Source organism: Notolepis coatsorum (genome assembly GCF_963971535.1).
Source record: "Notolepis coatsorum genome assembly, chromosome: 13".
Lineage (NCBI taxonomy): Eukaryota > Metazoa > Chordata > Actinopteri > Aulopiformes > Paralepididae > Notolepis > Notolepis coatsorum.
This window is the reverse complement of record NC_140177.1, coordinates 9,346,416-9,373,963: the sequence shown is the minus strand read 5'-3', so window position 1 is coordinate 9,373,963 and position 27,548 is coordinate 9,346,416. Positions and strand designations below refer to the sequence as shown.

General features: G+C 44.7%; 1 pseudogene across 1 annotated transcript; it reads right to left on the bottom strand.

Annotated features, from left to right (window-relative positions):
• Nucleotides 1-4,422: 4,422 nt before the first annotated feature.
• Nucleotides 4,423-6,102, bottom strand: LOC311238892 (tripartite motif-containing protein 16-like; annotated as a pseudogene). Its single transcript has one exon. The product of its transcript is annotated as a tripartite motif-containing protein 16-like (transcript).
• Between the last annotated feature and the right edge of the window lie 21,446 nt (nucleotides 6,103-27,548).

The window sequence follows — 27,548 nt, the reverse complement described above, 5'->3', positions numbered from 1 at the left end:
GATAATGTACAGGGTCATATGAATGTAGATAATGTACAGGGTCATATGAATGTAGATAATGTACAGGATCATATGAATGAAGATAATGTACAGGGTCATATGAATGAAGATAATGTACAGGGTCATATGAATGAAGATAATGTACAGGGTCATATGAATGAGGATAATGTACAGGGTCATATGAATGAAGATAATGTACAGGGTCATATGAATGTAGATAATGTACAGGGTCATATGAATGAAGATAATGTACAGGGTCATATGAATGTAGATAATGTACAGGATCATATGAATGAAGATAATGTACAGGGTCACATGAATGAAGATAATGTACAGGGTCATATGAATGAAGATAATGTACAGGATCATATGAATGAAGATAATGTACAGGGTCATATGAATGTAGATAATGTACAGGGTCATATGAATGAGGATAATGTACAGGGTCATATGAATGAAGATAATGTACAGGGTCATATGAATGAAGATAATGTACAGGGTCATATGAATGAAGATAATGTACAGGGTCATATAAATGAAGATAATGTACAGGGTCATATGAATGTAGATAATGTACAGGGTCATATGAATGAAGATAATGTACAGGGTCATATGAATGAAGATAATGTACAGGGTCATATGAATGTAGATAATGTACAGGGTCATATGAATGAAGATAATGTACAGGGTCATATGAATGAAGATAATGTACAGGGTCATATGAATGAAACGCTCACAGAGGGGCAGAACTCGGAGGACAGGAGCAGGGCTCTGACTCTGCGTTGTGTGAACATTACCGAGGGTAGAGAGACGTCACCCATCTTATGTCTCAACTGATTCCTGAGCTTCTGGGGAGAAAGAACTTCCCGGAGCCCCTGGCCATTGCAACGGCACACCGACCTGGTCCAAGGCTGGCGTCCAAAGATGACGACGACATGAATTGATGAATTGAAAATGGGGGACCCTGATGTAAACAAGACGAAAGTCTTTCTCTGGTCTGCATCCCCTTAACAATTGTGTGTATTGAGCCGTACTGTATTGTACCCATTCTGCAATTTGCTAATAAACTTTTCAATCAATCAATCAATCACAGGGCCTCAAGAGAGACGCCAACCCCAGACAGCGGCACAGCCTCATTACATCCTCCAGGTACCAGGACAGAGCCAGGAGCAGGAGTCTTGCCAGAGAAAAGAAGGAGTTGGGAAATCTTTCAGTATATTTTTACTGTATATTTTATTCTATTCTATTCTTACATTTTATTCTATTCTTATTCTTAGGCAATTTGATTGGTTTTGTTATTCTTATTCGTGACCTCTTCTGTCTAAATGTTTAATGTTGAGCGATTTTGCAGTGTCAAATTTCCCTCGGGATAATAAAAAGTATTTCTATTCTATTCTGTCTATTCACCGTAGTTTCATCATCACTGTGAAGAAGAAACTGCGGGAAGGAGGTTTGAGTCGCCCTGCGTGGAGCACCCCTGAAGTGAAGACTGAGGCGCCCTGCGTGGAGCACCCCTGAAGTGAAGACTGAGGCCCTGCGTGGAGCACCCCTGAAGTGAAGACTGAGGGCAGCACCCCTGAAGTGAAGACTGAGGGCAGCACCCCTGAAGTGAAGACTGAGGGCAGCACCCCTGAAGTGAAGACTGAGGGCAGCACCCCTGAAGTGAAGACTGAGTCGCCCTGCGTGGAGCACCCCTGAAGTGAAGACTGAGGGCAGCACCCCTGAAGTGAAGACTGAGGGCAGCACCCCTGAAGTGAAGACTGAGGGCAGATGGAAGAAGTCCAACTCTCACGAGGAGGCAGAGGCCGTCTGGATGCCATCATCAGTGAACGCTTCCTTGAATTCCACAGGATAAACTACACTACCTAACTATTCCAATAGCAATGCTGGTTTAGGTATAGATATCCTCCCTCCAATTAGCAGCAATTAGCTTCTCAAATATCTGTTTACATGTTTAAGGAAAAATATGAAACGGTCATGAATTACCATTGAAATCCAATAGCGTTAAATGAAAATGACTTAGAGTTGAAAACGGTGCTGAAGTGTGCAGGTGGGAGGAGCTCCGAGACTCAGTTCTGAGTCCATTTATGAACCACATGAGAGAAAAGCTAGAGGTCACACAGGCTTAAGACAGCTGCCTGCTGTTTATTCTTTTGACTGTTTCTTTCTTTTCTTCTTGATGTTTTTATTATTTGTATATGTTGTTGTTTAAAAGAAGACTTGCTGAATCTATAATAAATGGTTAATAAAAAAAACATTTGGAACAATAACTTCTTTGAGCAAGGTACATCAATATTTTGTAAAAATATAAAAAAGAGAATATGAAAAGATTTTGTTTTTCAGTGTAACGTAACCTTCAAAATGACTATAGGGCTTAAACCACTACACCATGCATTCAATATCCTTATATTTAATGATTATCGTGTGCAGTATCACAATTAATACAACGATAACAACACATCATTCACCAGGCCAATATACAGATTACAAAACATACATTCAAAACTAAAAATCTCTAGAAAATCTAGTACATTTACAAACCAATGAGCTTCTAGATAGACACTAGAAAAGATATGCAGCCAGTATGAGCTTCTAGATAGACACTAGAAAAGATATGCAGCCAGTATGAGCTTCTAGAGAGACAGTAGGATCTATCAAATATCCACACGGGTCCTTCTGGGTTTAGATGTCCACGTTTATTTAGTAAGAATAAAAGAACAAAAGACAAAATGCACAATATTCAATGAATGGTCATTCTTCCTAAGCAAAGAGACGGACCCGGTAATTTACTGTATTCTTATGGCATTTACACTTAAAGTAGAAAAACTAAAGTAATCTGTAAAATAGTTATAAAAAAGTTGAAATCCAAGGCAGCTCTACAAATATTAAAATGCCTTTATTTTATGGCTCACGTTATTTAGAGAATTTAAAATAAACAGACATGTTTCGGCTACATAGGGCCTTCATCAGAGGAGAGACAGACAGATGCTAGGTGAAGAACTTGCAGGGGTCAGCAGGTGGCTTTCGGACAACAGGCTTTCTCTTCACCTAGGTAAAACAGAGGCAGTACTATTAGCCTCCAAGCCCAAGCTCAGGAAAGCACGGGAGTTTAATATCCAGCTAGGAGCTGTAACCCTAAAACAGCAAAAAAAAGCGAAGTATCTAGGCTGTATGATAGACAGGAGCCTAGATGGGGAGGCTATGGCCTCCCAAGTACTGGGCAAAGTCAACGCCCGCACCAGGTACCTAGCTAGGAAAGCCAACCTCCTTGGCAGAGATAGCCTCAGGCTATTAGCAAATAGCCTAGTACTCTGCCACTTTGACTATGGTAGCGTATCGTGGTTCGAGGGCCTGTCAGTGAACATAAAAAAGAAGCTTCAGGTTTCCCAAAATAAGCTAGTAAGGGTGGTAATGGGTCTTGGCCCTCGCACCCACATAGGGAGGAGTCACTTCCAGGAGCTAAACTGGCTTCCTATAGAGGCCAGAGTTACCCAGCTCAGACTGAACATAGTGCACAATATTATAAACCAAAGGTCCCCTAGATACCTCCAAAACTACTTCACCCCGGTCAACGAATCCCACAACCACAGAACTAGAGCAAGCATAGCAAACCTGAAGCCTGCTTCTTTCCGATCGAAACTGGGCCAATGCTCCCTTACTTTCTCTGGAGCCCAGGATTGGAACAAGCTGCCTCTCCCCATCAAGCAGAGCTCGAGCCTCCACAGCTTCAAGAGAAGTGTCAGGAAGTGGCTCATGGACAGAATAGAGGAATAGCCCCCTATAGTTTGAATGGGTTTCCAATCAGTTTTTAGTTATTGTGGGGTATACAATTTTAGCGTTAGGTTAGTCTTATAATGTTTTAAATGTATGAGTGTTGTGTTATTGTCAGTTTTTAGTTATTGTGGGGTATACAATTTTAGCGTTAGGTTAGTCTTATAATGTTTTAAATGTATGAGTGTTGTGTTATTGTCGTGTTTTTTTGTTGTGGCCTAACAGCCCTGGGACCATGACGGAAATAAGGGTTTTACTCTTTCTCATGTTATCCTTTGGATCCTTGTTGTGTGTTTTTAATCCATCAATAAAATCAAATCAAATCAAATCAAAAGACCCAAATCCCACAGTAATGACCAAAATAACCAAAGGTGATCAAATACAAATACAATGGTTGCATATTGTTGTCCAACCTACCCAGAGTATGAAAATAAAGAGTTTGACTTCCCCACATGCAAAAGGAACAGAGGTATTGAAGATGGGAATCAAATATGTGAATATGCAAATATCCATAAACTGTGTCCCTCAGGACAATGATAGAGTGACTGAGTGAATGTAACTCCTAATGATCTCATCTTTCACAACTCAGCATCTTCAAGATCAATTTAAACCCCAAACCCTGGGTAGAGGAGCTGTGAATGTCACTGATCTCTACTTCAGCTCACAGAACTCAGCCTTCGCAGAGCATGAATAAAGCAAAAGTCCAGGATAGAGAGGCTGAGTGAATGTGGTGTTGACTCTGTGCAGGAGGGTCATGGTGTCAGAGACGCTGTAGAAGGACAGAGTACCTGCCCTGTGATCCAGGTACACTCCTATTCTGGAGGACCAGGGGCCCGGTACTGTTATGTAGTTGTAATTGTGTCCGAAGAGTTAATCACTTTGTGTGCACTGAGACTCTAAAGCCCAGGATTTAGAATTGTATCCAAATCCACAGTCCTCCCCAGTCCCTGTTCTGCTAATGTCTTTGTAGGAGGCTGCTACAGAAACCCCTTCACTCCACTCCACCTCCCAGTAACAGCGTCCAGTCAGACCTTCTCTACCCAGAACCTGAGGCCATGCAATGAATCTTTCTGGGTGTTTAGGATATAAGTTATTTTCATACACATATGTTGCTTTTCTGTTCCTCTCAGACAAAGACAGACGTGTGTGTGTTGTGTTTGGGTCCAGTGTGATCTGAGAGGAATATTGTAAGAAGTCAGCTCTGGTCTTGGGCTCTGGTGGTGGCAGTAAAACATTAACTGCATTCACTGTTGTTGAGATTCTGGGCCACTGCTCTTCCAGAACGTCCTGAAGTTTGTCTCTCAGCTCAGACACGACCTCAGTCACATCTGCAAAGTACAGGAGAGGACGGACACTGATGCTGGGTGAGTCTGTAGACTCACTGGGACTGGAGAGGGGGGGGGGGTAACTCTGTAGAAAGTGGATGTGGTCCTCTGTGTGTGAGAGCTGCTCCAGCTCAGTGTCTCTCCTCCTCAGGTCCGCTATCTCCTGCTCCAGTCTCTTCTGCACTTCTTCAGCCTGAGTCACTGTGGTCCTCTGTTGGGCTCTGATGACCTTCTTCAGCTCAGAGCGCCTCGTCTCCAAGGAGCGTATCAGCTCAGTGAACATTCTCTCACCGTCCTCCACTGCTTTATCAGCAGAGCGATTGAGAGAATCAACAGCCTGTTGGGCCTCTTTGAGTCGCTTCTCTCTCTCCCAGACTCTCTGGTGGACTTTCTGCTGACTCATGCCAAGCTCTTTCTGTCTCTCCGTCCTTTCTGCTGCAGCTGAGACTGTATCATGGCCTTTATGTTCATCCATGGAACACAAAGAACAGATGCACTGCTGATCAGTACGACAGAAAACATCCAGAATCCTGTCATGACGAGAGCAGGTGTTCTCCTGAAGCCGTGTGGAGGCTTTGACCAGCTTGTGTTTCTTAAAGGTATCAGATTGATAGTGAGGCTGGAGGTGAGTTTCACAGTAAGAAGCCAGACATACCAGGCAGGACTTGAGGGCTTTCTGCTTTCTCCCAGTGCAGACATCACAGGCCACGTCTTCAGGTCCAGCATAACAGTGATCAGGAGGAGCAGCTTGGAGTCCTGTCTTCATTAGTTGTTCTATCACTTCAGCCAGCATGTTGCTTTTCTTCAGAACAGGCCTCGGAGTAAAAGTCTCCCTGCACTGGGGACATGTGTAGATCCCCTTCTGATCACCGTGATCCCAGCAGTCTGTAATACAGCCCATACAGTAGCTGTGTCCACAGGGAATAGTTACCGGATCCTTCAGTACATCCAGACAGAGAGAACAGCAGAACTGGTCCCGGTCCAGATCAACTCCTTGCTGCGCCATTGTATTCTACAAAGACAACGTTTTGTTTTCTCAGGAAGAGTGAACTCTGAACACGTATCGGGTATCGCGTGGGAGGTGCTTCCTGGTTGTAGAGTGAACTCTGAACGCGTCACGGGGTGGGAGGTGCTTCCTGGTTATAGCTGCCCAGGGGAGGAGTCGCTTTAAAGAGGCAGTGTCTATTTTACTGTGATTCATAGATAGAATGATGAATGATGAATGAATGAAAACTTTATTTAACAGATTGCAGAATGGGTACAATACAGTACGGCTCAATACACACAATTGTTAAGGGGATGCAGACCAGAGAAAGACGTTTGTCTTGTTTACATCAGGGTCCCCCATTTTCATTTCATAGTGACATTTATGACATACACAACATACATGACATCATGACATTTATTATGACATAGGGACATACATGGCATACAGGTATTTAGTACTGTTACATTTGTGACATATACGATATGCAAATATACAGTACTGTTACCAGTGATGCCAGTAACGCGTTACTAAGTAACGTGTTACTGTAATCTGATTACTTTTTCCCGAAAATAGTAATCTAACGCGTTAATCTTTACAAGCCAGTAATCTGATTGCAGTTACTTGTCCAAGTGGCTGTGCGTTACTATTTCGTTACTATCTCATAATGCAGGCAGAATGCAGTATTTTCTTTCGTTTTCGAGCTGTTTTTCTTATTTGGAAGTGACGTTGTGTGGCAGTGAAAGGGTTAAATACACAAGAATGTGTCCCGCGGCGTGACTGGACCCTCTGTCTGTGAGTGACTCTGCTTTGGTCCAATCACATTCCCCATCCACAGTCTGCGAATCAGAGGCAGAGTAGGGCGGGTCTTCACAGCACGTCATGTGACATATGCGCCAATCGTGTGACAGCGGGGCTCCGTCGTTACAGCCTCGTTTGCATGGAGAATTCCACCCCAAAACGCTTGTCTAAACGCAAAATTTAAAGTGAAACCACAAGACGACCTTTGCGGTTTCTGTTCAGACTTCCATCCCAAAACGCTCGTCTAAACGTAGCCTCAGTCACTACTTCACGTTTGTGTCAGCTAAGCCGGGTGAAAAAAACATTCATATGCGGAGGAAACAAAATACTGTCTACCGCTAAAAACAACACATCCAATTGCATTGAAAGCATCTGGAATCACAACACTAGCCGACGCTTCGACTAGGTACAGGAGGACTCGGAGGTCCACCAGCCAAACAGCAAAAGCTGGATTTCTTTACTGGATTTAAACCTGTGGCATCACTGACTGTTACCCATAGATCCTGACAGAGTATATATAATGGGGAGGGGACTGTACATTAGGAGGGGGTGGGTGGGTGGGAGAGAAATATACATACGGTGGGGAGAGAATATATACATGCGGTGGGGAGGAGACTGTCTATTAGGAGGGGGTGGGGGGGTTGGACATTTACGGTGGCCAGTTTCGAATTGCAGCCTTCCGTAGGTGCTCTTTAAGAGCGGTTTTGAATGGTGGGGTGGGGGAATGTACATTGGAGGGGGTTGGGTGGGTGGGGTGGGGGGTGATGGGTAGGCGGGGTGGGGGTAACTGTACATTGGATTATCGACGAAACCTACTTGGTCCAAGAAAAGGATCTTGTGTATTACTGGGTTTAAGTCAGTTGTTTATTTATTTATGTTTTACTGTTTGCATACGAGGTGGTCCGCAAATGTTCTTGATAACAATCTAGTGGTCCGCATAAAACAGAAGTTTGGGAACCACTGATATAGACGATCTCTAAATATGCGTTCTATGCTACGTATACAGTACTGCATATCTGTATGTCATGTCATAAATGTCATGATATATATCTGTATATCTGTATGTTGTGTATGTCATAAATGTCATTATGAATTGAAAATGGGGGACCCTGATGTAAACAAGACGAAAGTCTTTCTCTGGTCTGCCTCCCCTTAACAATTGTGTGTATTGAGCCGTACTGTATTGTACCCATTCTGCAATCTGTTAGTAAAATCTTCAATCAATGGCCTGGGCGGCCAGAGTATAACTGATATAATCCATTTCAGACAGAACGCATGCAATAAGTTATAATAATAATAATTATTATTATTGAAAAGTTCTGTATTTTTAAAGTCGTATTTGGGGGCAATTAACCAATGGTAAGCTTTTTTTTTATTAAATTTTTTTGCGCGTAAGAATTTCTTATTTCGGTAAGAGTGCTCTCGACCACTCTTATAATTTGTTCTTGCCTGAGAAAAAAGCAACAATAAGAAAACTTTGCTGAATCCCAGGTAAGAACAAAGTAAGAGGAAATGCTAGTTAAGAACGAAATCTGTTCTTATATCGCTTCATGCATGAGGCCCATTGAATGGCAAAAGTGAATAAATAAAGTGAATACATAAACATGAAAGAAACATTTTAGAATAAGAATACACATACCTGCAGTGCACACAATGAAAGGCAAAAGCACCACAAAAGACGGCATTACATTCGTTTCCAGTCCTGAGTCAAATCTGTCGACAAAGAACCATGAATGACTAACTGTATTTGATGGCAAATTTCACCCAAAACATCCAATTGTGCATAAAATTTACCCAAAACATTTGTAACAACAATACTGAGTCAACATTACTCAATTACTAACATAGAATTCTTATCTGAATATTTACAACATATGAATCCACAAAGTGCTACATGTTAATCAATATCGTTACCTCTTAGGTTGAGCGTTCTGGCGTGAAGTGACTTAGAACCGGGAAATTACTCTCTAGACTCTAGACAACAGTGATGCCAGTAACTAGTTACTCTAATCTGATTACTTTTTTCAGTAAATAGTAATCTAACTTGTTACTTTTTACAAGCCAGTAATCTGATTACAGTTACTTTTCCAAGTGGCTGTGCGTTACTATTTAGTTACTATCTCATAATGCTGATGATAAGAGAGCCAGGGGTACAGTCAGCTAGACCGGAGATGGGACGTCTCATGATGACCTGTCTGAGCAGCCAATCATGTTTTATGACATTATGCACTTTCAATAAAGCATTATTTAAAAAAAATAAAAACTGTTGTCATTCTTATGTTGTGGCAGCAGCAGGGGGACGACGACGACTTTGTAGCCTAGTTACTTCAAAGTAACTTCAAGTAATCAGTAAAGTAACTAGATTACTTTTTAAAGGAGTAATCAGATTATTTTTACAAGTAATCTGTGGCATCACTGCTAGACAATGAGCTGGTCGAGTGAACCGGAAGCAAAGCTCTTGACCGTGAACTTTCTTAAAGTGACGGTTCATATAAAAGTGTCTTTGGTATAAATAAATCATAAACACAAGTGCAACCAACAGTATTCCTAACATTTGTAAACACAGGATTTGGTGACATTTCAATCCTACAAAATAATAAACAATGTACATTTAACACTTGTTACATTTACAAGAATGAGGTTGGGACATACAGGGTTGAACAGTACGTTAGTAAAGTTAAAAAAGCATACTAATGGAAGTATGTGAGTGCGGTGTTAGTCCAGAAACGGTAGAACTGTGTCCATTATATCAACGGCAAAGAACAGTTCTTATCAGGAAATTGCAGAGTGAAAAGATTGCACTTAAAATAACTGACATATTGCAAAGAAATTCTGGAGAAGTTTGTATGAAGAGTTTATTTTATTTTCTGAGAACAACAGGTTTATTTGATAGGATTTAGAACGTTCAGATCCACACTCCTTATCAGTAGATGGTGGTAATGCTCATGGTAAGTGATGCCAACCGCCAATAAAATATAAAAGAAGAAGGAGGTTGGAAGATTTCCATTGCCTCTCTGTTTTGCGACACAGATGTCGTAATTCAACCAAGGGGAGCAGTTTACGGGTTGATCGGAGCGAGTGACGTCATCTAAGATGGCCGCGCGTCGCTGTTAAAACTAGCAGCTAACGTTTCTGCAGCCAGACTGTTTACATTGAGGAGCTTTTAACTCGCTTCTCTGCTACAAAACCCTGATCAAAGGACCAGTTAAACACAACACACGTGTGATCGGGTTAGGGTTAAGTGTGTTACTTTGTTGTGAGTCGGAGCAGAGACATCATCATGTTGGAGACAATGAAACACTGAGTTTGATTGATTGATTGAAAACTTTATTAACAGATTGCAGAATGGGTACAGTACAGTACAGCTCAATACACACAATTGTTAAGGGGATGCAGTTCACCAGTTCACAGCAGTCGCACCGCGCCACGCTTCAGAGTCCACTGCGCACTCACCCCATCCTGGACTGGGGCATTCTCCTTTGATCAGCGTGTGCTTTAAGGTTTCACAGCTTTACTAGAAGAACTAAAGATGACTAGAAGTAATAGATGTGCAGCAACGTTGTACATCGTGATAATTGATTGGTAACTATTTTTTGTTTCTTTTTTAATTGATTGGAAAAGGTTCATCTAGTCTTAATAGTCTTAACTTAAATTACTATAAGACGTTCATATGTATAGACTTTTCTTTACCTTAATGGTTCGACTGAAATCTACCGTCTTCCTCAGAAGCATTCCATAAGTGATGAAATATGAAAGTCATTATGGTAACTCTTTGGATTTGATCCATTTCAGGCAGGCGTGCGTGAGATCAGGCAGGCCGTCCACAACAACTGATAAAAATAACATGTAAAGGGCTTCTCTTGTGTTGCATCATGTACAGGCCGCACAGTGGACTTCCACTGCATGATCTAATATCCTGCCTGACGCTGTCACAACAAATGTAAGACCATGTGAGACGTGAACGAGGGAGTGAGGGAGGTGGAGAGGGGAGACATATCTGTGATGTAAGACCATGTGAGATGTGAACGAGGGAGTGAGGGAGGTGGAGAGGGGAGACATATCTGTGATGTGAGACCATGTGAGACGTGAACGAGGGAGTGAGGGAGGTGGAGAGGGGAGACATATCTGTGATGTAAGACCATGTGAGATGTGAACGAGGGAGTGAGGGAGGTGGAGAGGGGAGACATATCTGTGATGTGAGACCATGTGAGACGTGAACGAGGGAGTGAGGGAGGTGGAGAGGGGAGACATATCTGTGATGTGAGACCATGTGAGACGTGAACGAGGGAGTGAGGGAGGTGGAGAGGGGAGACATATCTGTGATGTAAGACCATGTGAGATGTGAACGAGGGAGTGAGGGAGGTGGAGAGGGGAGACATATCTGTGATGTGAGACCATGTGAGACGTGAACGAGGGAGTGAGGGAGGTGGAGAGGGGAGACATATCTGTGATGTGAGACCATGTGAGACGTGAACGAGGGAGTGAGGGAGGTGGAGAGGGGAGACATATCTGTGATGTGAGACCATGTGAGACGTGAACGAGGGAGTGAGGGAGGTGGAGAGGGGAGACATATCTGTGATGTGAGACGTGAACGAGGGAGTGAGGGAGGTGGAGAGGGGAGACATATCTGTGATGTAAGACCATGTGAGACGTGAACGAGGGAGTGAGGGAGGTGGAGAGGGGAGACATATCTGTGATGTAAGAATGTGAGACGTGAACGAGGGAGTGAGGGAGGTGGAGAGGGGAGACATATCTGTGATGCTCCACACAGCAGCTGTGCTGTGAGCGTCACCTTCAACCTCTGGAGACAATCAGTGCAAAGTCAAGTGATGCATTTTTTATAATATAATCCACTCTGTTTTTCAGTGATATACATGAAGAACAGTTACTTCTAACAGGGTCACCAGCCTGGCAGTGTTCCTCTCATATCAGTGTTGGTGTCTCTATATATATATATATATATATATATATATATATATATATATATATATATATATATATATATATATATATATATATATATATATATATATATATATATATATATATATATATATATATATATATATATATATATATATATATATATATATATATATATATATATATATATATATATATATATATATATATATATATATTAATCTCCTGTCAGTTCAAGTAATGTTTGTAACGTAATGTCTATTTATTACATTTGTATTTATCTAATATTTGAATAAAATTGGCTCTGTATTTATCTAATATTTGAATTAAATTGGCTCCAGCATTGTTCTGCCCCAGTGATTCCATGCTTTGAATGTCTGTATTGTCAATAATGCAGTTTAGTGAACATGCTGAGAGGTGATTTCTAATAATTAGTACTACTAATATTTGTTTTATACTTGAGTGTTTGTTTTTTGTTTTTTGTACACATTATTATTATCATGACATATTGAAAAAAGACATACAACGTGTTCATTATCTGGGGTGGTTTCGTTGTTCCTTCTGAATTGAAATAAGCTAATTATTTATTTCTTGCAGTTTATTTTATTTCTTGTCCATCTTTATCATATTATAATAGTAAATATATAATTGCAATATTGATATTTTGATGCACAATTTGAATGCAGTATTGTTACAGCTAAATCAAATTATCTATATACAATGGCACATTATTTTTTTTGTTTTTTTTGCATTAATATCTATTGTTGTATAAACTTGTGCTAAAATTACATGTGCTAAAATTACTACCGTATATTTTGCCGGTGATCTGTGAAGCGGTAGCTGTGACACATACAACACCCCCCCCCCCCCCCCCCCCCCACCTCCTATGTACAGTACCCCCCCAACCCCACCTCCTCCAATGTACTGTTTCTACGTCAAATGTATATACTCTCTTTTTTTAGACTATTTTTGTATCACAAACAGTACTGTATTTGCAAATCTGGTATGTCATAAATGTATAGATGTAGCAGTACTGTCTGTATCTGTATGTCATGTATGTCATATGTTATGATGAATTGAAAATGGGGGACCCTGATGTAAACAAGACGAAAGTGTTTCTCTGGTCTGCATCCCCTTACCCATTCTGTAATCTGTTAATAAAGTTTTCAATCATGTGGATCACTACCCACTTTCAAAACCTCTCTCAAGAGACACCTACGGGAGACTGCAATTCAACACTGGCCCCTGTAAATATCCTAACCCAACCCCCTCCAATGTACAGTCATTTACCTAGTATGGTTTTGTCAATAGTCCAATGTACAATTTTGTTTGTTTGTACAGAGTCTCCCCCCCCCTCAATGTACAGTTTTGCTTGTCTATACAGTGTGCCCCCCCCCCCCCCCCCAACCACCTCCAATGTAAATTACCCAGTATGGTTGTCAATATCCCAGTGTACCCAACCCCCCCCACCCAACCTCCTCCAATGTACAGTTTCTACGTCAAATGTATATACTCCCTTTTCTTGACTCCTTCTGTATCACAAACAGTACTGTATTTGCAAATCTGGTATGTCATAAATGTATAGATGTAGCAGTACTGACTATCTGTATGTCATGTATGTCATATATGTCCTGATGAATTGAAAATGGGGGACCCTGGTGGAAACAAGACGAAAGTCTTTCTCTGGTCTGCATCCCCTTAACAATTGTGTGTATTGAGCTGTACTGTATTGTACCCATTCTGCAATCTGTTAATAAAGTTTTCAATCAATCAATCAATCAATCAATTCAATCAATTCAATCAATCAAACAATAGTGCTCCCTCTGGTGGCGCTGCGCTGCATGACAGCTCTCGGAATACTTTGGGCAGCCGAAGAGTGCTTCCGCGTTCTAGTTTTGCGCTCCGATTGGCAAGGACATATGCGCCAATTGTGGGACAGCAAGTTCTGCTCCTATTTCCGGGTCTAACAGACTGCAAACTACCTGGCGTTCTATCGCCCTGCTCTAAGACAAACTCTAACCTTAACCAACTTCGAACGAGCGCCTAAGCTTAACCAGTGTAGACACTTGCGGTCCCACGACTGGGCGTACATGGCAGATGACCAGAAATGACCTGGCCAATCAGAGACGCGGAAACGCAGTTCTGTTGTAAAAGGCAGTGTCTTAACTTTCTCTCTACGGCTTTGTACCAGAAGAAGGCATTCAGTCTCCGGCGTCTCAGGAGACACTCGCGGCTGGAGGGAGAAGCAGAAGCAGAAGATATCACATCGCCGCTAAACCTTACGCCAAAAGTACACAGGTAAATCAAACGGGGCTTTTGTTTGACTAACTAACACTGAATATTAAATTGTGACTGTTATTTGTATTTCAGCTTATTGTTATTGTTTTGTTGGGAGACATGTCGCGGCCTTACAGTTAGCTGTGTGTCGAGGAGACGAGCTTTAGCTGCTAACTGTTAGCTCTGTTAGCTCTGCTGGCTCTGTTAGCTACTGTTAGCTACTGTTAGCGCTGTTAGCCGGGAGACCAGCAGACGGTGGGCTAAGTGAGATGGACCTGCCGGGTCAGGAATATACCAACACGCGTTCTCAGTTTATAGCTAACGTTACCTCAAGTCGGTTAAATGTTTGACGAATGCAAGCAAACCGTCATCTTAACAGCCGTTAGCACGTTAAAACGCTATAGATGTTCACTTTCCACAACGGTACGTACTTGTCTTTAGTATAGAATAACGGTTAGCTCCTGTACTGTAGCCGCACGAGCATGGCTGTTAGTAAGCTAGCTAGCTAACACGAGCTAAATGTGTGCAGCTGGAGTGTAGCAGCTGATCGCGAAGTAAATACAACAGTGTTTAGAGTTCTGCCATGTTGTAGACAAGTCAGGTCGTTTACTTCTAACATATCCCTTTGATTGATTGATTGAAAAGTTTATTAACAGATTGCAGAATGGGTACAGTACAGTACAGCTCAATACATACAATTGTTAAGGGGATGCAGACCAGAGAAAGACTTTCGTCTTGTTTACATCAGGGTCCCCCATTTTCAATTCATCATATGACACACACGACATACAGATAGACAGTACTGCTACATCTATACATTCATGACATACCAGATTTGCAAATACAGTACCGTTTGTGATACAAAACGAGTCCAGAAAAGGCAGTATATACATTTGACGTAAAAACTGTACATTGGAGGAGGTTGGTGGGGTTGTGTGGGGGGGCGGGGGTGGGTAGGAGGGGGGGGGGGACACTGTACAACTGTAGAAGCAAAACTGTACATTGGAATATTGACAACCATACTAGGTAAATTACTGTACATTGGAGAGGGTTGGGTTAGGACATTTACAGGGGCCAGTTTCGAATTGCAGTCTCCCGTAGGTGTTCATTGAGTGTTTTTGAAAGTGGGTAGTGATTCACATTCCTTTACAGCTTTAGGTAGGGCGTTCCACATTGATGTGGCATAATTTGCGAAAACGTGTTTAGTCCCTTGTTTGAGCCGAATCTGGGTTTTACATGATTTGTGGAGCTCCCTCTGGTGTTGTGATCATGGTATTCACTGACCTTTGGGAAGTATTTTGACATGTACATGGGTACCTTGTAGTGTTGTCAAAAATATCGAAGTATCGATACATATCGATACTGAATATTTAAAAAGGCTTCGATACTCATTTCCCGAAGTACCGATACTTTCTGCAGTATCGGTACCACCAGCTGGCGAGTGTTCTACCGCAAGTTGTTGACGCGCTGTTCAGAGCGCTCAGCGTGCTTGCCCCCCCGGCTCCTCCGGGTCCAGCCCTCCCCCTCACAGAGTCACAGAGAGCTGTCTTCTTCAGTTAGTAAACAAACATTTTAGCTGAAGATGGTAAATGCAGAGCCTCCGCAACTTGTGCTTGTGGATAAAGAAAGCAGCAGAAGTGCTGTTTGGAGGTACTTCGGGTTTCAAGTAAACAACGAAGGACAAGCTACAAATGCCCCAATGCTATTTGCAAGCGGTTATAGCAGTGCCAGCGCCGATCTCCATAAAGAAATGAAAGAGGTTCGTGACAGCTGCTCTTTCAACGTCACTGTGACTGAAGCATTAAACCATTAACTCTAGTTTAATACATGATACGTTGTCTACTGATGGCGCATAATATCAACAGCTGCTTCGTTGTAACGTTACAGCTACCAGCTAAAGTTAGCTCCGTTAGCTTAGCTGGCCACAGTTATAAATACTGCATTGGAAACGGAGTAACGTTAACGTGTAAACGTTATGTCGAGGTCATACAATACTACAGTCGACATAAGGTTAACGTTACCCCGTTTCCACCAAGTGTTTAAATAGCAGCAATCTTGTTGAAAATGTAACATTACTAAAATGCTCCGAGCATAGCCTCTCTGTCTCTCTCTGTCTCTCTCCATCTACTGCTACCTCTCTCTCGCTCTCTCTCTCTCTCTACCGCTACCTCTCTCTCGCTCTCTCTCTCTCTCTCTCTCTCTCTCTCTCTCTCTCTCTCTCTCTCTCTCTATCTACCGCTACCTCTCTCGCTCTCTCTCGCTCTCTCTCTCTCTCTCTCTCTATCTACCGCTACCTCTCTCTCTCTCTCTATCTACCGATACCTCTCTCTCTCTCTCGCTTGCTCTCGTTATCTTTAAATAAAAACTGTTACTAACTGTTCAGTTTGTGAGGTACATGCAACACAGATTACAGTGTTTACATCTGTCTGCTTGAGAAAATACCATGTTCTGCATTTGCAATAAAAATGATTGAAGTGAGATGAACAGTTATTTTTAAATGTGTGATCTAAAGATAAACAAAGGGTTTTAAAAGTGTTATATTTATCTTCTCTTATAGTACCAGACTCGAAGCTGAGGAGAATCAACCAGCAACAAAAGCTAAATTTGTTTAAAAAAAAAAAAAAAAAAATATATATATATATATATATATATATATATATATATTTTTTTTTTTGTATCGAAATGGTATCGAAGTATCGATACTTTTCAAGGTATCGTATCGAAGTCGAAATTCCAGTATCGTGACAACACTAGTACCTTGGTCGTGTAGTGTATCTTGTAGACCAGGCCCATTGCAAGTTGCTGTACTCTGTCGTCTACTCTAAGCCATCCTAGGTTGTCAAAGTGGGCAGGGGTGAGGTGGGTTCTAGGAGTAAGGTCAAGCAGTAGTCTGACCAGTTTGTTTTGAGATGTTTGTAATTTTGTTTTTAGCGCCTTTGAGGTGCTTTGGTACCATGAGGTGCAAGCATAGTCGTAGTACCCTTGAATGAGTTCTCCTGCCAGAGTCTTCAGGGTATTCTTGTTTACCAGAGAGGAGATCCGGTACACGAATCGAGTTCGTTGGTTGACTTTTTTTTTATTACATTGGATGCCATTTTGTCACAGGAGAGATTAGCCTCTAGGATGGAACCCAGGTATGTAATTTCATCTTTCCTTGTGACAATATTGTCACCCACTGTAACTGAGAAGCCGTCGGTCTTGCTGAGTTTGTTATTTGAACCGAAGAGAATGGACTCTGTTTTGCCCATGTGTAATGATAGTTTGTTATCAGCGAGCCATATGCAGATTTTGCCTAGCTCCGACTCAACTCAATTTACATGTTCGAAAAGGAGTAGGAAGAAGTACACTTATTTAATCCTCCCCCGTTCCCACTACTCAAATGAGTGCACTAATTTAAAACAAAATATGATATATATATATATATATGCAAAAAAAATAAACTATTATGTAAAACATGAAAGAAATAAAATAGAAATGTAAACACCCATGAATGTCAAGTCCCTTCCTCATCCCTGTACCTCGTGAACATCATTTCCTTATAAATCAGTTTGAATTGTCTCATATTTGGACATTGCTTTAGCACCACATTCAGACCTGACGTTACATTTTCCTGCTCGATACTAAATTAATAGTTTTTTTTTTTTTGTATCCTTTATTTATCCAGGAATGTCCCATTGAGATACAAGATCTCTTCTTCCAGGGAGTCCTGACCAACACAGCACACAAGTTTCAACATAAAACAGGGCATTAAACAAAAAACATACAATTCAAATATAAATACAGAGGGTCATTTGTGCAGTGGCAAGGAGCATAATCACATCAACAATAGCATCAGGTAAAACAGTTACATGTTTCATAAAGGGCTAATCGTAGCATACCTTTAAAAGCATTCACAGTAGGAAGTGCCTGTAGACAAAGTTTCACTTGCAGCGTATTCCATAAAAAGGGAGCATAGTGGGAGAATGCAGCTTTACCAAGCTCTGACTGCATCAAAGGAACATTTAACAGCATCCCATTTGCTGCTCGTCTGGTATTAAAAAAGCAAGTATAAAAGGACAGAAGTCTGGAGATATATAAGGGCAGCTTACCTAGCAATGACTTAAGGATAAAAATCAACATGTGTGATTGTCTTCTTTGGTACAGAGAGGACCATCCTAATGACTGATACAGAGTGCAGTGGTGGGTGCGAGAGCCTGCACCTGTTACAAAACGTATGGCAGTATGGTACGCAGAATCCAGCTTTTTAAGCAGGGAGGAAGGAGCATGCATATAGATTACATCGCCATAGTCTAATACAGGCAGAAAGGAACTCTGCACAATTCTCTTCCTGGCTTCAGACGGGAAACATTTCTTTAACCGGAAGAAAAAGCCCAGTTTAGGTCTAAGTTTTCTCAGTAGGTTCCCAATATGAACATCAAAGGCCATCTTTTCATCAATCCATATGCCCAGATATTTATAGGATGCTACTTTGTCAAGGCATGTCCCTTCCAGTGTCAGAATCGGGGGGACAGCTGTATTAGCTCGAGAGCGAGAGAAGGTCATGTACTTGGTCTTTTTCGCATTAAGGACCAGTCTTAGCCTTAGCAAGGAGTGTTGTAGTGTATTAAAAGCATCCTGTAGAAGCTCTATGGCCTGAGTTAAAGAGGAAGCCACTGTGTAAACAACTGTATCATCGGCGTATAAATGAAAACGTGCTGGGTTTATCCCATTTCCTAGTTCATTTATAAAGATGGAAAATAAGACAGGGGCCAAAATAGAACCTTGTGGAACACCTTTGTTTACAGTAAGAGCAGCTGAGGTATAATCTTCTACTGAAACACACTGAGTTCTTTCAGATAGATAGTTTTTAAACCAGCTCAAAGCCATTTTACCAAGACCTATGCAGCCAAGCCTTTGCAGTAGCAATGCATGATCCACAGAATCAAAAGCTTTAGACAGATCAACAAACAATGCTGCACAGTGTTTTTTCTTGTCCAGTGCTTCAATTATGTCATTTGAGACTAGCATAGTCGCTGAAGTAGTACTATGGCCTGATCTGAAGCCTGACTGAGACTCGTTAAGAATATTATGGTCAGTTAGAAACTTTTTCAGTTGTTCGTTTACAAGAGATTCAAAGACTTTGGCCATTACAGACAGTCTGGAAATAGGGCGATATAGGCCTGCCACGATAACACATTTTGCTGGGCGATTAATTGCCCCCGAAAATATCGCGATAAGCGATATTATTGCGACCGGTTAGAGAATTTTTTTTTGGAGAAATTTATTTTCCAAAACTTTTATTTTGAAGCCCACCGCTCCGTCTTTTCCGGTGTTTTAGACTTTTATTTTGAAGCCCACCGACCGGACCGGAAGTATTGTTGTAATTATCAGGTACTTTTTTAGTCCCTGCTCTGTCGTGGTTCCAAGCGAGTGAGATGCATGCATCTTATTGGTAGAAGTGGTACCAGAAAAGTCACGTGAAACACTGCAGACCACTGATTGGTCAGAATAGAGTGTCACTCGTTGGATAGTCTGAGGGAGTCTGAACGAAAACAGAACGCCGCTATCTTTAATGTCTCGCATAGGATTTCATAATCATTATGTTTGCAGCAGGCACAAGTGCAATAAACAAAGGATACAGTCACTGTATTCTGCCTCATTTATTGATTAAACAAAACCGACATCAACACAATTTGCCACCGAGCGGAGAGTTTAGTCTCGCAAAAGGATCGCTGACTTGTTAAGGCTTGTTGTTAGGTTAGGTGCTAATGTTGTGCTAGCGTTTTAGCATGGCTATCGTACATAGCGTGATCAATATAACTCGCTATTGATTGTTTGTATGAGTAACGTTAATGCTAGTAGAATAGACACAATGAGGGGTAACGTTAGCCCCACGGAGCTCCTGTGCTGTGCTCTGTAGTAAAGCCAGCGGCCCGCCTCCCAACACGGACAGTGACTGAGAAGGGGCACTGGTTCCGCCTCAAACAAACGCGCAAATACAGTAGCAATTAATCGCGCCCGTCAAAATCATTGCATTCATTTTAATTATCGCGGCAATTAATCGATTTATTGCTTATCGCGGCAGGCCTAGGGCGATAATTATTTAGGTCAGAGGGGTCTCCGCCCTTTAACAAGGGGAGAACCATGGCCGACTTCCATGAGGAGCATGCTTGTCACATATAGCCAAGAAGGTGGATTTAAAATAATTCCATGCTAACTCAACATCGGTCATAAGTGAAACAATGTGTAAATCACTATTAAAAACATCATGTAGAAACGCTTGCTCATCGAAATGTTTGAATCGTCTCTTATGAATGAAACGTGGCTTTCCTTTAGGGACCTTACAGGTTCTCACACAAGCAATTGCGCAGTGGTCGCTTATATCATTACAAAACGTGCCTACTGCGGAGAAACGGTGAGGTGCGTTTGTAAGAATAACATCAATCAAAGTGGACTTCTCTAAATCTTTTTGGTTTAACCGAGTTGGCGAGTTAACTAGTTGCACCAAGCAGAGAGAGTCACAAGTGTCCTTGAAAGAGTTTTGTAAATCCGTTTGCCAGTCCCAGTTTAGGTCTCCGAGTAGAACCATCTCGGATTTAGTCCAGTTATGGAGAAGATTGGAGAGTATGTTCGTGGCTTCGCTTGTGGCAGCGGGCGGCCGGTAGCATCCGACCACTATAATGTCTGAACCATTTGGGAGCGATAGTTTAATTACAGAGAGTTCAAAGCATTTCGGTTTTGTTAGGGATTCGATGCAGGTGCAGTCTAAATGGTTTTTAACATAAATTGCAACCCCGCCCCCTTTTCCCACACGGTCTGTTTTAAAGACATTGTAATCTTTTATATTTATCATATCATTTGTAATCGACTTTTTGAGCCACGTCTCAGAAAGGACAATGATATCAGAGTCAGTCGAATCGGCCCATATTCTGATGGAGTCCATCTTATTAATCATGCTGCGAACATTAAGGTGAAAAAGACGTAATCCGTCTTTCGTTCTAAACTCCTCTGGCGTTTGCAGCTGACACAGTTCTGGGCCTGGATTCGGTTTCACGTTACCCGACATCAGGAGTAGGAGAATTAGGAGCCAGGTCTTCCTCGCTGGGCTGGTCGGCTTGCCGTCGCAAGTGCGCGCTGCATAGGGGAAAGTCTCCCATTTCCCTGGGCCCATAGACAACGTATTCCTCGCGGCAGAACCCCGGGTAGATGAGACGTCCATGAGAGAAGGTCCTCCGCGAGCAGCGGGGTTGTCATCTTGGCAAAAACTCTTTCTGAATCCGGGGAAGCCATGGTGCCTGGGGTAGGCCACACATCAAACGCAGGTGTGTCTTGTGGGTGTTCAGCGTCGGGAGCGACACCGGTCCCGGAGATCCCCAGTACCAGGTAGAGTAGCAGGGGAGGTAGCCACATCATGGGATTTTCGTAATACAATGTTAAAAAAAAAAAAAAAATTAAGAGCCCCAAGATCAGAAGAAAAAAAAGTTAGTTATTAAAAAGGGTGTTGAAAGTTGTAAAAAATCCAATAGGATTGTAAAAATCTAATAAAAACTACTAATTGCTACCAAACACTGCAACACTCATCACTGAATAGAGGCCTTGCACAGAATGTTTGTGTAGTTCTGTTCCAAAAACGTGTAGTTCTGTTGTAGTTCTGTTGTAGTTCTGTTGTAGTTCTGTTCCAAAAACGCTAGAAGCAAAACAAGTAGTCTCCTCAGTAACAACAACAACAAGTTTGCAGGGCTGGAGGAGGTTAGCTGCTGGAGGAGCTACCTGCTGCAGGGCTGGTGGAGGCTAGCTGCTGCAGAGCTGGTGGAGGCTACCTGCTGCAGAGCTGGTGGAGGCTACCTGCTGCAGGGCTGGTGGAGGCTAGCTGCTGCAGAGCTGGTGGAGGCTACCTGCTGCAGGGCTGGTGGAGGCTAGCTGCTGCAGAGCTGGTGGAGGCTACCTGCTGCAGGGCTGGTGGAGGCTAGCTGCTGCAGAGCTGGTGGAGGCTAGCTGCTGCAGGGCTGGTGGAGGCTAGCTGCTGCAGAGCTGGAGGAGCTACCTGCTGCAGAGCTGGTGGAGGCTAGCTGCTGCAGGGCTGGTGGAGGCTAGCTGCTGCAGGGCTGGTGGAGGCTAGCTGCTATAGGGCTGGTGGAGGCTAGCTGCTGCAGAGCTGGTGGAGGCTAGCTGCTGCAGGGCTGGTGGAGGCTACCTGCTGCAGGGCTGGTGGAGGCTACCTGCTGCAGGGCTGGTGGAGGCTACCTGCTGCAGGGCTGGTGGAGGCTAGCTGCTGCAGAGCTGGTGGAGGCTAGCTGCTGCAGGGCTGGTGGAGGCTAGCTGCTGCAGGGCTGGAGGAGGCTAGCTGCTGCAGGGCTGGTGGAGGCTAGCTGCTGCAGAGCTGGTGGAGGCTAGCTGCTGCAGAGCTGGTGGAGGCTAGCTGCTGCAGAGCTGGTGGAGGCTAGCTGCTGCAGAGCTGGTGGAGGCTAGCTGCTGCAGAGCTGGTGGAGGCTAGCTGCTGGTGGAGGCTACCTGCTGCAGGGCTGGTGGAGGCTAGCTGCTGCAGGGCTGGTGGAGGCTAGCTGCTGCAGGGCTGGTGGAGGCTAGCTGCTGCAGAGCTGGTGGAGGCTAGCTGCTGCAGGGCTGGTGGAGGAGCTACCTGCTGCAGGGCTGGTGGAGGCTAGCTGCTGCAGGGCTGGTGGAGGCTAGCTGCTGCAGAGCTGGTGGAGGCTAGCTGCTGCAGGGCTGGTGGAGGCTAGCTGCTGTAGGGCTGGTGGAGGCTAGCTGCTGCAGGGCTGTTGGAGGCTAGCTGCTGCAGAGCTGGTGGAGGCTAGCTGCTGCAGAGCTGGTGGAGGCTAGCTGCTGCAGAGCTGGTGGAGGCTAGCTGCTGCAGAGCTGGTGGAGGCTAGCTGCTGCAGGGCTGCTGGAGGAGCTACCTGCTGCAGAGCTGGTGGAGGCTAGCTGCTGCAGAGCTGGTGGAGGCTAGCTGCTGCAGGGCTGGTGGAGGCTAGCTGCTGCAGAGCTGGTGGAGGCTAGCTGCTGCAGAGCTGGTGGAGGCTAGCTGCTGCAGGGCTGGAGGAGGCTAGCTGCTGGAGGAGCTAGCTGCTGCAGGGCTGGTGGAGGCTATCTGCTGCAGAGCTGGTGGAGGCTAGCTGCTGCAGGGCTGGTGGAGGCTAGCTGCTGCAGAGCTGGTGGAGGCTAGCTGCTGCAGGGCTGGTGGAGGCTAGCTGCTGTAGGGCTGGTGGAGGCTACCTGCTGTAGGGCTGGTGGAGGCTACCTGCTGCAGGGCTGGTGGAGGCTAGCTGCTGTAGGGCTGGTGGAGGCTAGATGCTGCAGGGCTGGTGGAGGCTAGCTGCTGCAGGGCTGGTGGAGGCTAGCTGCTGCAGAGCTGGTGGAGGCTAGCTGCTATAGGGCTGGTGGAGGCTAGCTGCTGCAGGGCTGGTGGAGGCTAGCTGCTGCAGGGCTGGTGGAGGCCAGCTGCTGCAGAGCTGGTGGAGGCTAGATGCTGCAGGGCTGGTGGAGGCTAGCTGCTGCAGGGCTGGTGGAGGCTAGCTGCTGCAGGGCTGGTGGAGGCTACCTGCTGCAGGGCTGCTGGAGGAGCTACCTGCTGCAGGGCTGGTGGAGGCTACCTGCTGCAGGGCTGGTGGAGGCTACCTGCTGCAGGCCTGGAGGAGGCTAGCTGCTGCAGGGCTGGTGGAGGCTAGCTGCTGCAGAGCTGGTGGAGGAGCTACCTGCTGCAGGGCTGGTGGAGGCTAGCTGCTGCAGAGCTGGTGGAGGAGCTACCTGCTGCAGGGCTGGTGGAGGCTACCTGCTGCAGGCCTGGAGGAGGCTAGCTGCTGCAGGGCTGGTGGAGGCTAGCTGCTGCAGAGCTGGTGGAGGAGCTACCTGCTGCAGGGCTGGTGGAGGCTAGCTGCTGCAGAGCTGGTGGAGGAGCTACCTGCTGCAGGGCTGGTGGAGGCTAGCTGCTGTAGGGCTGGTGGAGGCTAGCTGCTGCAGAGCTGGTGGAGGCTAGCTGCTGCAGAGATGGTGGAGGCTAGCTGCTGCAGGGCTGGTGGAGGCTACCTGCTGCAGGGCTGGTGGAGGCTAGCTGCTGCAGAGCTGGTGGAGGCTAGCTGCTATAGGGCTGGAGGAGGCTAGCTGCTGCAGGGCTGCTGGAGGAGCTACCTGCTGCAGGGCTGGTGGAGGCTAGCTGCTGCAGGGCTGGTGGAGGCTAGCTGCTGCAGGGCTGGTGGAGGCTAGCTGCTATAGGGCTGGTGGAGGCTAGCTGCTGCAGGGCTGGTGGAGGCTAGCTGCTGCAGAGCTGGTGGAGGCTAGCTGCTATAGGGCTGGTGGAGGCTAGCTGCTGCAGGGCTGGAGGAGGCTAGCTACTGCAGGGCTGCTGGAGGAGCTACCTGCTGCAGGGCTGGTGGAGGCTAGCTGCTGCAGGGCTGGTGGAGGCTAGCTGCTGCAGGGCTGGTGGAGGCTAGCTGCTGCAGAGCTGGTGGAGGCTAGCTGCTGCAGGGCTGGTGGGCTGGTGGAGGCTAGCTACTGCAGGGCTGCTGGAGGAGCTACCTGCTGCAGGGCTGGTGGAGGCTAGCTGCTGCAGGGCTGGTGGAGGCTAGCTGCTGCAGGGCTGGTGGAGGCTAGCTGCTGCAGGGCTGGTGGAGGCTAGCTGCTGCAGGGCTGGTGGAGGCTAGCTGCTGCAGGGCTGGGGGAGGCTAGCTGCTGCAGGGCTGGTGGAGGCTAGCTGCTGCAGGGCTGGTGGAGGCTAGCTGCTATAGGCCTGGAGGAGGCTAGCTGCTGCAGGGCTGGTGGAGGCTAGCTGCTGCAGAGCTGGTGGAGGCTAGCTGCTGCAGGGCTGGGGGAGGCTAGCTGCTGCAGGGCTGGAGGAGCTACCTGCTGCAGGGCTGGGGGAGGCTAGCTGCTGCAGGGCTGGTGGAGGCTAGCTGCTGCAGAGCTGGTGGAGGCTAGCTGCTGCAGGGCTGGTGGAGGCCAGCAAGGAGGCTAGTAGGCCTCAGCCCACAAAGCAGGGCAGATGGAGGCTACAGCTTGTAGAGCAGATGTAGTATGCCTCAGCTCACAGAAGGTATGTCAGCAAACAGGACAGAAAGCAGGTAATCCAAGCAGCTGCTGTAGGGCTGGTGGAGGCTAGTTGGAAGGCTAGTAGGCCGTAGCCCACAAAGCAGGGCAGGTGGAGGCTACAGCTTGTAGAGCAGATGGAGTAGGCCTCAGCTCAGGGAAAGCATGTCAGCAAACCGGACAGAAAGCAGCTAATCCAAGCAGATTTTCAGATTATGTCCAGCCAGTATCTGAATGAAGGCAATGTCAAGCAGGTGTAGTAAAAAAAGCCATAAAAAACGCATTTAAAATACATAAAATCTCACAACTCGCAGCTTAAAAACATGGAGCATGGACATCCAACCGGCGTTAGCAGGCTAGCTAGCTCAGTGTGTGGAGGGGTACAGCTGTGCTGAGCTAATGTTAATGTTAATCGTCCAAGGACCCTCATCTGAAAATCTATTTGTTATCACATAGGATTTAATCCAGAATTCCATAACTGTATACTGTAAGGGGAGAGAGAACTGGGAAGAGCAGAATGGTCATTCTTAGAATAGAATAGAAATACTTTATTCATGCCGAGGGAAATGTGGCACTACAGATCGCTCACAGTAAACGGTAAACATTTAGGTAGTCAAAAACAAAAGTCACGAATAAGAATAGAAATAAGACTAAGAATAAAATACGGTCTAGGATATACATTTTCTGTTATGTATATACATTCTAATATAACACATACAGTCAAAATATACAGTAAGTGTACAGTAAAGAGTGTGGAATTGTACAGTGTCGATTTAAGAATAAAGTAAAAGTCCAGGGCCCTATATCAACGTTGCGTACGCACAGATATGTGCGTAACCCGTGCGTACGATCATTTCTAAGCAAAGTGTGGTACTTATCAATTTGAACTTGTGCTTGACTTTGTGCGTATATCTAAGCACAGCTCGGAGAGCATGCGTAGCTGGCGCCCGGTGGTAGAATATTATTCAGTCTGCAACGCGGAAATAAGCTTCCGTGCATTACTTCCAACACTGGCGTGTTCAACTTCTGTATGACCCGTAATTCATTATAGTTCATTGTAAAATAGCGACAGTAGTGTAATAACGGGCTCACGTGCGAACAAGAGATTGGCCTGCTTGTTTGGCACGGGGGGCAGACGAAGAACACCCACCTCCAAACCTGATTAAATATTGTTTCAAATAAAAAGCTAAATACTATTATTTTGTGTGTCATGTTTCCAAATAAGATTGGCCACAACAAAATGCTTTCTACTTCAATTTCTTGGTTAGAATAGAAGATTACCTCTGTTGAAACTTCACTGAGACTAAAAGTAAAAGACAGTTTTTTTTGTGAGCTCCGCGCACAGACGTGATAATAATAACAACAATAATAATAATTAGGGATGCCCCGATCGATCGGCCAGCGATCGGTATCGGCCGATATTGAGTATAAATATGAGATCGGGGAATTCCGATAATTAGTCATATTCGCCGATCGCGGAAACTGATCAAGTGGATATCTCACTCGCTTGTCTCAGACGCACAGGACCTGCAAACTGCTCCTCCTCCCTAGCCCCGCCCGCACCCGTGTAGAGTTTGTAAACACAGAGGAGGCGGCTCCTCTGCTGAGTCTAGATAGTGCATTCGACCTGAGCTAACGTTAGCTACCTAGCTATCGTTACTGTTTAAACAAAATTACCCAGTCAACTATTCACTTTTAGTAGGCATTGTCTAACGGTATTTAGCCGGCTAGCTACTGATAACTCCGGATATCAACAAATGCCCCAGGAAGTCTAGTAGTCCATGTTGATATCTCCGTTAGCTTGCGTTATGACAGCAGCAGAGAGGGTAGGATCTTTGAACTGAATAATACTGTGTACATCATTTTGAAGTGTGTGACTAAATTGTGTTGTGGAAATAGTTTGTAATTAGTTTCACCCAGCTGACAGAAACTGGAGGTGTGGCCTTTGTGCATGTGGCTTTTGTAAGTTAAGTGGGCACTTGTGACAGTTTTTTGCTTAAAGACCAGCTTTTTCTCTGTTGGAATCATTCTGATGACAGCAGCAGAGAGGGTAGGATCTTTGAACTGAATAATACTGTGTACATCATTTTGAAGTGTGTGACTAAATTGTGTTGTGGAAATAGTTTGTAATTAGTTTCACCCAGCTGACAGAAACTGGAGGTGTGGCCTTTGTGCATGTGGCTTTTGTAAGTTAAGTGGGCACTTGTGACAGTTTTTTGCTTAAAGACCAGCTTTTTCTCTGTTGGAATCATTCTGATGACAGCAGCAGAGAGGGTAGGATCTTTGAACTGAATAATACTGTGTACATCATTTTGAAGTGTGTGACTAAATTGTGTTGTGGAAATAGTTTGTAATTAGTTTCACCCAGCTGACAGAAACTGGAGGTGTGGCCTTTGTGCATGTGGCTTTTGTAAGTTAAGTGGGCACTTGTGACAGTTTTTTGCTTAAAG